The 12,396-nt window shown below is 45.1% G+C and overlaps 1 long non-coding RNA gene across 1 annotated transcript in view; it reads right to left on the reverse strand.

The window, feature by feature from the left end:
- Nucleotides 1–11,727, reverse strand: part of LOC137381650 (uncharacterized) — a 138,814-nt gene extending 127,087 nt beyond the window's left edge. Inside the window, exon 1 of the long non-coding RNA XR_010977207.1 lies at nt 11,362–11,727. This is a non-coding gene — a long non-coding RNA (uncharacterized lncRNA). The remainder of the gene's footprint in view (nt 1–11,361) is intronic.
- Between the last annotated feature and the right edge of the window lie 669 nt (nt 11,728–12,396).

The raw sequence follows: 12,396 nt of genomic DNA on the forward strand, positions 1-12,396 counted from the left end.
GCATTGTTGTTATGTAGGAAATATGGCAGCCAATTTGTGCACAGCAAGCTCCCACAACCAGCAATGGGGTCATGACCAGATCATTAAGTTTTAGTGATGTTGGTTGAGGGATAAATGTTGGCCAGGACACTGGGGAGAACTGCCCTGTTGTTCTTCAAAATAGTGCCATGGGATCTTTTACGTCCACCTAAAAGGGCAGTTAGGGCCTCGCTTTAATGTCTCATCTGAAAGGTGGCACCTCCAACAGTGCAGCACTCCCTCACTACTGCTCTGGAGTGTCGGTCCTGATTTTTGTGCTCAACGTTAGGGTTGCCAACCTTCCAGGATTGTCCTCCAGCCTCCAAGAATCATAGATTAATATCCAAGACACTGCTGCAAGCAACCAAAGGAGAATAACCATGGGGGCATTAAACAAAATGGGGTCTTTTCTCATTCTCATTTTCTTTCAACTCTTTCCTTCATCAGCCATACAAATATTGGACATGGGAAAATCAGCTGTCTGATTCAATAAATCTTGATTGCCAATCGGGTAACAAAGAGGCTGTTCACTTTCCAATTGGCCATGGGAAAGCAGGGCCCATGAGGATGGGCAGCCAGTGACAGAAGCATGGGGACGATGTGGTGGGAGGTCATGTGATGAAACCTCCAGGAGCACACCCAACCAGAGTTGCCAAGATAGTGTCTTGCTGAGTACTGAGGTTTGTTCTGCTGATACATAAAGGCCCAAATATAAAGGCCAATGTGCCCAGACATCAAAAGGAACTTGAATGTGTAATATAAGCTGACATCAGCGCAGTATTGAGTGAATGCTACAATGGCAGATGAGATTGGCCCCACCAACATAACCTTTAGTAGTGTTATCCAACAGTGATTTCCCTTACATCCATCTTCATCACTGCTCTTCCTGCTCAGTTCTGCCAAGATTGGGAGTTCAATGGAAGGGATTAATGTTCATGAATTGTTTCATATCACAACTCATTAGCATATCAGAATCCTATGCAATCAGGCTATCGAGAGCAGGTAGAGGTTACTTTCAGATTTACATCTTGTATTTAACACTTGGAGGAGAACTGGATTGCAAGCGCTGCCTACAAAGTAACTAATGACAGCTCTCAATAAATATTACGAATTATGAATGTCAAAATGAACAGAAACTGTAACGAGTAGACATTTGGCTTCTCATCCCAGAGACCTGGGTTCAAATTCAACAACAACGACTTTCATTTATATAGAACCTTAAACTTAGTAAAATGTCCCAAGGTGATTCACAACAGTATAATCAACCAAAATTTGACCACGAACCACATAAGGAGATATTAGGATGGGTGACCAGAAGCTTGGTTAAAGATGTAGGTTTTAAGGAGCATCTTAAAGGAGGAGAGAGAGGTGGAAGGTTTATGGAGGGAATTCCAGAGCTTAGGGCCGAGGCAGCTCAAGGCATGGCCGCCAATGGTGGAGCGATTAAAATTCGGGATTCACAAGAGGCCAGAATTGGGATAAGTTTGTCCTCTGTCTGCTGATTATGAAGATCTGGCACATAATGAGCTGGTCAGTTCCTAATGGGCATCGCCTGCCCCTATCTCAGCATAAGATGCACTGCAGCAACTCGACAAGGTTCCTTCAACAGCATCTTCCAAACCAGTGGCCTCTACAGACAAAACGGACAAGGACAGCAGACGCATGGGAACACCATCTGCAAATTCCCCTTCAAAACACACAATTCTGCCTTGGTAATATTTCGCCATTCCTTCACTGTCACTGGATCAAAATCCTGGAACTCCCTCCCTAACACCACTGTGGGTGTACCCATACCAGATGGACTACAGTGGTTCAAGGCTGCATCTTGCCACCACCTTCTCAAGGGCAATTAGAGATGGACAACAAATGTTGGCTTTGTCAGCAATGCGCACATCCCATGAACAAATTTTAAAAAGATTGACATAAAAATTTCCTATTGCAGTGTGAGGGAAAATGGAAAAAAGACCTTGCTGGTGCCAAGAGTAATTTTGAGGGAGGCAATGAGGCACATAGAACATAGAACAGTACAGCACAGTACAGGCCCTTCGGCCCACGATGTTGTGCCGCACCTTTAACCTACTCTAAGATCAAACTAACTACCTACCCTTCATTCTACTATCATCCATGTACCTATCCAAGAGTCGTTTAAATGTCCCTAATGTATCTGCTTCTACTACCACCGCTGGCAGCGCATTCCACGCACCCACCACTCTCTGTGTAAAGAACCTACCTCTGACATCTCCCCGAAACCTTCCTCCAATCACCTTAAAATTATGCCCCCTGGTGATAGCCCTTTCCACCCTGGGAAAAAGTGTCTGACTATCCACTCTATCTATGCCTCTCATCATCTTGTACCCCTCTATCAAGTGGTACATTGTCAGGGTCAAGTTTTGAGGGAGCATTCTTCACATCTGACTGTACTACACCTGACCTGGGAATGTTCAATTCTGGCACTGATTGCTCCATTCCCCAAGGCTAACAACCCTCACCTCACTGAAAACAAATAATACACGAAAACATTTTGAGGAATAAATATCAGGAGTAGGGGCACGCATGGAATAGAAATGCACTGAGCAACACATGCCTGCATTCAGTTCCTGGTCTATCCTGAATTAGCAGATCCCAGGGCAGCCCTAGGGTTCCTGTTGTTCACATTATAGAAGCATACAGCACGGAGGGCGGCTATTCGGCCCATCGTGTCTGTGCCAGCTCTTTGATAGACCTATTTAATTAGTTCCACTCCCATGTTTTTTTCCAAAGCCCTGCAAATTACACCCCTTTAAGTATTTATCCAAATACTTTTTGAAAGTTGCCACTGAATCTGCTTCCACTGCCCTTTCAAACAGCGTATTCCAGATCAGAACAACTTGCTGCATTGAAAAACGTCCCCTCCACTTGCCTCTGGTTCTTTTGTGAACTTCTGTGGCACTTTGTGCCCTAGCCTGTGGAGGGAGGGGCAGATGGAAATGAGCCAAAGCTCCTAGTACTGATTGCTATCTAGCGAACCCATATGTGGAGGTCAGATGAATGAAAGAACCTGTTGGGAGTTTTTTGAGGATGTTACTAACAGAATTGGTGGATGTAGTATACTTGGATTTTCAGAAGGCTTTTGATAAAGTCCCCTACAGGAGGTAGCAAAATTAAAGCACATGGGATAGGAGGTAACATACTGGCACGAATTAAGGATTGGTTAACAGGCAGAAAACAGAGAGTAGGAATAAACGGGTCATTCTCGCGTTGGCAGGCTGTGACTCGCGGGGTACCGCAGGGATCAGTGCTTGGGCTCCAACTGTGCACAATATATATCAATGACTTGTATGTGGGGACCAAATGTAATATTTCCAAGTTTGCAGATGACAGAAAACAAGGTGGGAATGTGCATTGTGAGGAAATGTAAAGGGGCTTCAAGGGGATTTGGACATACTTAGTGAGTGGGCAAGAACATGGCAGATGGAACATAATGTGGAAAAATGTGAGGTTATCCACTCTGGTAGGAGGAGTAGATGTGCAGAGTATTTCTTAAATGGTAAGAGATTAGAAAGTGTAGATGTACAAAGGGACCTGGATGTTCTCGTCAATAAGTCACTGCAAGCTAGCATGCAGGTGCAGCAAGCAATTAGGAAGGCTTTATCGCAAGAGGATTTGAGTATAGGAGTAGTGCAGTCTTGCTTCAATTGTACAGAACCTTGGTTAGACAGCACCTGAAGTAGTGCATGCAGTTTTGGTCCCCTTACCTTAAGAATGATATTATTGACATAGATGGAGAGCAACCAAGGTTCACCCGACTTGTTCCTGGGATGGTGGGACTGTCCTATGAAGAGAGATTGGGAAAACTGGGCCTGTATTCTCTAAAGATTCGAAGAATGAGAGGTGATCTCGTTGAAACCTACAAAATACTTAAAGGGATAGACTGGGTAGATGCAGCTAAGATGTTTCCCCTGGTTGGGGAGTCTAGAACCAGAGGACACAATTTCAAAATAAAGGGGAAGCCACTATGACCGAGACGAGGAGAAATTTCTTTACTCAGAGGGGTGTGAATCTTTGGAATTCTCTACCCCAGAGGGCTGTGGAAGCTCAGTCATTGAGTATGTTTAACGTAGAGATTGACAGATTTCTAAATACAAATGACATAAAGGGATATGGGGAAAAGGCACTGAAGTGGATGATCAGCCATGTTCATATTGAACGGCAGAGCAGGCTCGATGGGCTGAATGGCCTACTCCTGTTCCTATCTTCCTATTTATGTAGAGGACATCCCAAAGTGCCTTAGATCCAATGAATTACTTTGGAAGTGTTGTCACTGTGGTAACAAAGGAATCACTGCAGCCATCTTGTGCAAAGCACACTCCCACAACCAGCAAGAAGATAACGTTGAGAAAGACAATCTTGCAGGTTCACACCATGTGAATCTGCTCTGAAAAGAGCAGTTGTTTTCTTGAAAAAGGAATTCTTAGAACTGGCAGGCCTTCACGTTTCAGGAAGCTTACTCTGCCCCTCGTTTGCAGGAATAGCTGGAACCTGTGAAAACAGCAGGTTTATATGTGGTGGAGAATGAGAATGTGGGGGGGATCCTACTGCTGATTGGACAGCAGCAAGAACATGTAGTGACCAATCAGCAGCAAGAACAATAGCATCTAAGAACTCCTTTTTCCGAAGAAACAATTCACATGGTGTAAAAACTGTAAAACCGTCTTACTCAACATTACTGCTCTCACCATGAAAACTTCAAACAACTTTGAGCAAAATCATAAATGACCAGAATACTGATTTTGGTGGAACTGGGAATAAATATTGGTCAGGACACCGGGAAAACTCCACGTTTCTTCCAATAGCGCCAATTCAAATAATGGGATCGTTTACATCCACCTGAGGGGGCAGACAGGGCCTCGGTTTAATGTCTCATCCAAAGGACAGAAACTCTGTAGCACTCCCTCAGTACTCCCACTCCGACAGTGCAACACTCCCTCTGTACTCCCACTCCGACAGTACAACACTCCCTCAGTACTCCCACTCCGACAGTGCAGCACTCCCTCAGTACTCCCACTCCGACAGTGCAGCACTCCCTCTGTACTCCCACTCCGACAGTGCAGCACTCCCTCTGTACTCCCACTCCGACAGTGCAGCACTCCCTCTGTACTCCCACTCCGACAGTGCAGCACTCCCTCTGTACTCCCACTCCGACAGTGCAGCACTCCCTCTGTACTCCCACTCCGACAGTGCAACACTCCTTCAGTACTCCCACTCCGACAGTGCAGCACTCCCTCAGTACTCCCACTCCGAAAGTGCAGCACTCCCTCAGTACTCCCACTCCGACAGTGCAGCACTCCCTCTGTACTGCCACTCCAACAGTGCCTCTGTGCACCCGCTCCAACAGTGCAGCACTCCCTCAGTACTCCCACTCCGACAGTGCAGCACTCCCTCTATACTGCCACTCCGACAGTGCAGCACTCCCTCTGTACTCCCGCTCCGACAGTGCAGCACTCCCTCTGCACTCCCTCTCCGACAGTGCAGCAATCCCTCTGTACTCCCGCTCCGACAGTGCAGCAATCCCTCAGTACTCCCACTCCGACAGTGCAGCACTCCGTCAGTACTGCCACTCTGACAGTGCAGCACTCCCTCTGTACTCCCACTCCTACAGTGCCTCTGTGCACCCGCTCCAACACTGCAGCACTCCCTCAGTACTCCCACTCCAACAGTGCAGCACTCCCTCTGTACTGCCACTCCGACAGTGCAGCACTCCCTCTGTAATGCCATTCCGACAGTGTAGCACTCCCTGAGTACTCCCGCTCCGACAGTGCAGCACTCCCTCAGTACTCCCACACCGACAGTGTAGCACTCCCTCTGTACTGCCATTCCGACAGTGCAGCACTCCCTCAGTACTCCCGCTCCGACAGTGCAGCACTCCCTCTGTACTCCCACTCCGACAGTGCCTCTGTGCACCCGCTCCAACAGTGCAGCACTCCCTCAGTACTCCCACTCCGACAGTGCAGCACTCCCACTCCGACAGTGCAGCACTCCCTCTGTACTGCCACTCCAGCAGTGCAGCACTCCCTCAGTACTCCCACTCCGACAGTGCAGCACTCCCACTCCAACAGTGCAGCACTCCCTCAGTACTCCTGCTCTGACAGTGCAGCACTCCCTCAGTACTGCACTGGGAGTGAGAGCCTGGATTTTGTGCTCAAGCCTCTGGAATGGACCTGGAACCTACAACCTACGGATGCAGAAGCGCCAGTGTTACCCACTGAGCCACGGCTGACACCTTGAGGTGATGCCAGATAGGGGCAGATAGGTCATCTCCATTCATCATTAGGCCTCACACATGGTGGGTGGAGAAATAAAAATATCAGCACTTGGGCAGTATCACATTGCCGTGCTTAAAATTAGCACCAGAGTGCAGGACATGCTGATGAGTTCCTGCATCTCAACGAGAAAAACAAAAAGATCAACACTCGGAGACAGCCGTTGGGTTTGGGAACGGCTCCGTCACACAGAAACACGAGAGGAGCGAGTGTCAGGATTGTGCAGGACGGATGGAAACCACAACCGACACAAATAAAGCAAATGAACCCCAGTAGCACTTAGAGCGAAGGCAGGGGATGAGGTGAGGGGAGAGAGATAGGGAGGGAGGGGAGCATTGAAAAGAGAGGAATGGATTCAGATGAGATTTTAAGTGGGATTTAAATCACTCGACAACAGAACTGAGGCTAAGGAGGGAGAGCTACTGAAATAAATGGTCGATATATAAAGAGGAGTGCTTGAAGCACTGGGGCGACAGCAGCTATAGAGTAATCACCGGAGTGAGAGACTGCACGATTAAGCCAAGGGGAAGCTGTGGTCACAGGGGATCAGCAAAGCTGCTATTTACAATTTGACAGCAATTCAGCAGACAGGAATAGAATTTAAGCTTTTAGTGATGTTCTCTACCATCCTCTAAAGATACTGAACGGCTAAAACTAACAATGGAAAACTACCACAGACTCGGCATTCGCCGAGCATCTGAGGTTTTGTACTCAGGTTTTGTGTTTTATTTATGGTGAAATAAAATTATTGCCAAGCACGTTTGTAGCTACAACATCAGCAATACTTTATCTAATACACCAGCTGAAATCGGGTCTGTGTGAAACTGAGCTACGGTGACCAGCCCTGCTGTGTTGTGGCGCAAAAAAGGGTGGGGCAACCAAACTGCCAGGGTTTCCGCTCCTGATCATTATCCAGTCCCCCCCTTTCCCTTCCCTCCACTTCCATCATCCTCCCCAGAAGGTGCATGTGAAAATGGTTAAGCCATGGTTGTGTTGTCATCTGTGGTTGAATAGAAAGAACTTGCATTTATATAACACCTTTCATGACCTCAGGACATCCCAACGTGCTTTACAGCTAATGATGTACTTTCTTAGACTATAGCCACTGTTGTAATGACAGAAACATGGCAGCCAATTTATACACAGCAAGATCCAACAAACAGCAATGTAAGAGGACCAGTTAGTCTGTTTTAGTGATGTTGGTTGAGGGATGAATATTGGGGAAACACCTCTGCTCTTCTTCAAAATAATGGTATGGGATATTTTACATCCACCCAAGAGGGCAGACCGGGCATCAATTTAATGCCTCACCTGAAAGGCGGCACCTCCGGCTGTGCAGCACTCCCTCTGTGAGCGTCAGCCTGAATTTTGTGCTCAAGTCTCTGGAATAGACCTTGAACCTACAACCTTCTGACTTGGAAGAGAGAATGCTGCCCACTGAACCATAGTGAAATGAAGAGTTAATTATATTACCATCTCATACGTCTGCTTCCTTCAACCCTCTGGAACCATCACAACATTTTGTTTCCAGGTTAGCTGACCTGGCAAAAGGCTAAAACTGCAACATGAACAGACACCTCAGAACACTGTAGCTCGGTGAACAGAAAGACTCAGAGAAATTATGCCAAGGTTGGGGGGACGGGGAAACAGGAGGGTGACAAGTGAGACCTCCAACAGTTTAAAACACAGGTCTCACAGAGGATGATGCTGAATGGCCTGCTTCCTGCTCCAGCCCACAAGACGGGGAGTCCTGCTGGAACGTGGGGAGCAGCGCAGATGTTGGATGAAGCCAGGATCAAGCTTGGCTCTTGTGTGCAAGTCTGCTAACTGGGTGAAGAAGCAGGGAATTGCCGATAGCACCTCAGCAAGAGTCAGTGCCTTAAGGACAGGAGGGCTATAGTGATGCCAGGTGGAATCAAGCAATAACAGTTAACAGGGGCAACAATCTAATCTGATGGTTCAAACAGCAGAAACCACTCTTCTATAACCATCTATAACAGTTTATGATGCCATCTGAATCCTCCCAATTAGATTCTAGTCCATAATTCACTCCCGGGAATCTGTTATTCTATATATAAACTCCCTGAACCCCTCGACTAGATTCCAGCCTGTAACTCACTCCAAGATATCCATTATCCTATATATAAACCAGTCTAATCCCTCGGTTAGATTCCAACCTGTAACTTACTCCCAGGTATCTGTTATTCTACAAATAAACCCTTGAGCCCTTCAATTAGATTCCAGCCTGTAACTCACTCCCTGATATCTATTATTCTACATATTAAACCATTTGAACCCCTCAAAAAGATTCCAGCTATTTTTATGTTTTGTGTCTTCGGGACATCTTCAAAACAAACATATTACTTTTTTCTTAAAGCACATTCCCTTTTGTTATATTGGTAAATACACCAAAAAGGTCCGACAGACAGCATCAAGATGAACAGACTGAAGAATCCGTAATGTTTAATGCTGGTTAAGTATAAAAAGACAGTGGGAGAACACGCTCATTTTCTTCAAATAATACCATCAGAATCTTTAAAAATCATTTGCTCTTCTTCGGAATAATGCCAAGGGTTCCTTTACGTCCACTTAAGAGGGCAGACAGGTCTCGATTTAACATCTCATCCAAAAGATAGCACTCCTTCAGTATCGTACATTATATAAAGACTTTGCATTTCTATAATAACTTTGACAAAATCAGGAAGTCCCAAAGTGCTTTACAGCCAACAATGTAGTTTTGACGTGTATGTAATGTAAGAAACACGGCAGCCAATTTGTGCACAGGAAGATCCCACAAATAGCAATGCGATAATGACCAGGTCATCCGTTTTTTAGTGATGGTGATTGAGGGACAAATATTGGCCAGGACTCCCCTGTTCAGCTTTGAAATAGTGCCATGGGATCTTTTATATTCACCTGTTCAAGTTTCTTGACTTCATTGGCTATAAAAGCACTTTGGGACATTCTGAGGTTGTGAAAGACACTGTATAAATGCAAGTCTTTCATTCTTTCTTTCATAGGAGTACATAGCGTTGGTCATGTTGCTAGGATCAATACTGGCTCCTGTAGTACATGCACTAGTGTAAGCTATGCAAGGAGAGATGAAACAAAAGCTTTGTTCACAGACGGTTGGGTGAAATGCATCTGTTGCAAAGGAAGTTTTGGGTGTGCTTATCCCCTGGTAATAATATTCCCCTGTGGCAGCCTGATTGTCTCCATCCCTCAATCACCATCTGAACTGAACTGAACAATCCCATTACACCCCACAACTTAGCAAGATTGTGAACAAACCTTGCAAGGAATTACCACCACAAACCCACATCCTCTATAACCTTGAGTGACAATACACCAAGACAAAGCCCCAACTCTGCTTTCACTAATAAGTTTATGCAGAACTGGCTTGAACTCAGGCTTAAGGTGTATAAGTGACAAATATTTAATTCATGAATAAATAAAAGTCCCATTACCCACAACCTCGCCAATATAATTATCAGAAAATCATACAACTGGAAATCATCAATGCTACACAGCAAGCATCAGGAAAATTTGATAACTGAAGAATTCTGACATTTATTCATAAGATGCAAAATGCAACAATAATCCTTTAAAGGAAGAAGCTTTACAATTGACTAGGAAAGACAAAGAGAAACAATTTTGCACTGTGATTTTTTTCAGCTTCCAAACTCAGTGAAATTCTAAAAAGTAAAACTGAATTCTGCACACAGATGTCTCATATCAGTTTTCATAAAACATCCCTTTTTCTCTCTCTTGCATACACATTGATACACACACACACACACAGATACACACTCATGCAGAGATACTCATACACTCACTATGGAAAAAAAGACCTGGAGAACCATTGTTAGGAAGGGAGAGGATAAGTGTAGAAAGGGGTAAAAGAGAAGAAATGAGAGTGTATATGAGGGCCAGGTAGCAGGAGTGAGAGAGAGAACTGGTGAGAGAGGGTAAGGAACTTGAGAAAGGGAAGGTGAGATGGAGTCAAGTCGGGAGGCAAGGGGTTAAAAATCCTATTTGCATTCTCACAAAATATCAGCAATTATTGGAACGCGCTTTGATTTATTAAATATTATTCACCATCAGTTTTTTTAAAAATAGAACACACATGATTCTCCAGATCTGTAATCTTCAATGTTCAATCTGTGTTTAGTGCAGTTAAAGATACAATACTATTGCAGCATTAACTCAGTCAGAGGAAAACAAATCATAAAAAAATACCGGAAATTTCAAATCAGAAAAAGTTTCTAGGAGACGTGGCATAAAATCCCCAAGCTGCTAAATTTCCAGCAAAAACACATTGTTATCTTTTAATAACATTATACAAAGGGCTTTTGGGGGTTGACCCCTAGTCTCGCCTGGCTGAACACACAAATCCATTCATTCAGGCACCCTCAGCTAAAGAGCTCCAAGCAGGTCGGCGAAACATTAAAAAGGGCAAGGATTCAGAAGCGGTGGGGCAAGTGTAAAGACTTTTACTCTAAGAGTGTGAGAGTGAGCGAGTGCGAGTACGTGTAAATGTGTGGCGGGTGACTGAGTGTGGACTGAGTGTGAGCTGAACGTGAGTGCGTGAGAGAGTGTGTTTGTGTGACTGAGTGTCGGGTGAGTACGAGTGTATGTGAATGTGAATGTGAGTGTGTGTGTATGAGTGTGCAAAAGTCTATTTATGTGTGAGAGTGTCAGGTGAGTGTGAGTGTTGAGTGTATAAGAACGTATGTGAGTGTAAGTAAGTATGCTTGTGTGTGAGAGAAGCAATGAGCAGAGATGAGAAACTGCACAGGATTATGGAGCAGGCTCCGCAAATACTTGAGCTTTCCAAGCTTTCAACCAAAAAACCCCACACATAAATATATTAAATGCCTTAGAGATTCCTCCTCATTGCACGATATTATTAGTCAAAATCAAACAGAACAGAACATGCAGAAACAAGAGCCACTCAACTTTAAGAAATGACCTTTCTTTTTGCCTTAAAAAAGTCCCAGTGAAATACTAAGAAGCATGGCCCATCCCCAGCCAGTGTACTGACCTATGAGGGTCCTCGATTCCACAGGTTGCTCTGCTTTTTAGTAAACTTTCCCTCTTGCACTCTCTCTTCCCAAAGAGATTTTTTTTGGTGTTTAGTTCTGTGTTGCTGCAAACAATGTGCTTCCTCGGTTAAAGTTTAGTCAGGAAAATTTACAGTTTGCCTACTTATCTGCTCAGAAGGGGCACTATCAGTCAGGTGCCTCTCTCGCAAAGTAAAATCCACTCCATATAATCTTCCGGCGAGTTCAGACTTCAAGGCTTTGACTGGCACATGGGAGAGCAAATGGAGAATGCTCAAACTAACAAGTTAAGCTTGAGCACTCTCAGTGAACATTACTTCCTCCCAATGGTAGCTCCTTCTGCGTGTCCACACCCCCTTGAAGCCAGGAATGTGCAAAGTCCAGACAACACACTAGCCAGACAAGCTTCTCTCCAGCCCTGCCACCCTCTTCACTCCCCCGCTCACCCCCATCCCCCCTCCGAAGATCAATAAACCTGGAACCACAGCTTGTGACCCACGGGTCAGGTTGCCAAATAGGAGAGGCAGGCTAGATTTTCAGTCGAGAGCCTCTGACCCCTTTTCACACAGCTCCACTCCAGTTACAAAGTCACTGAGCTTCCCTAACACAAGTACTCCAGTGACACCAGCTCCACATATGAATTTCGGCGAGAACTATGGCAGAAGTGTCCCAAAAAAATGCCTTGAAATAATTATTCATGTTAGATGTTAAAATCCCCTTTTATTAGAGAGAGGGCTTTCTCTCTCCTCCCCCCCACCCCAGAGTACTTTGAAAATCCAATGCAGGAAACACAAAGAATAACACAGAGCATATGTGTGTGTGTTACATACAGGCTGGACTGTGTTACACACAGGAGAACGCAGAGGCTGTGCTGAGCAATTCCAATACAATAATAATGAAAGTTTGCTTTGTGTCTCAACATTACCTAAAAGTTGCAAGGGGTAATGCTGTTGAAGTACATTCTACCCAAAGGTATTCTATGTATACACACAGATGGAATTTTTAAGATGGGTTAG

The sequence above is a fragment of the Heterodontus francisci genome, chromosome 22 (assembly GCF_036365525.1).
Source record: "Heterodontus francisci isolate sHetFra1 chromosome 22, sHetFra1.hap1, whole genome shotgun sequence".
Lineage (NCBI taxonomy): Eukaryota > Metazoa > Chordata > Chondrichthyes > Heterodontiformes > Heterodontidae > Heterodontus > Heterodontus francisci.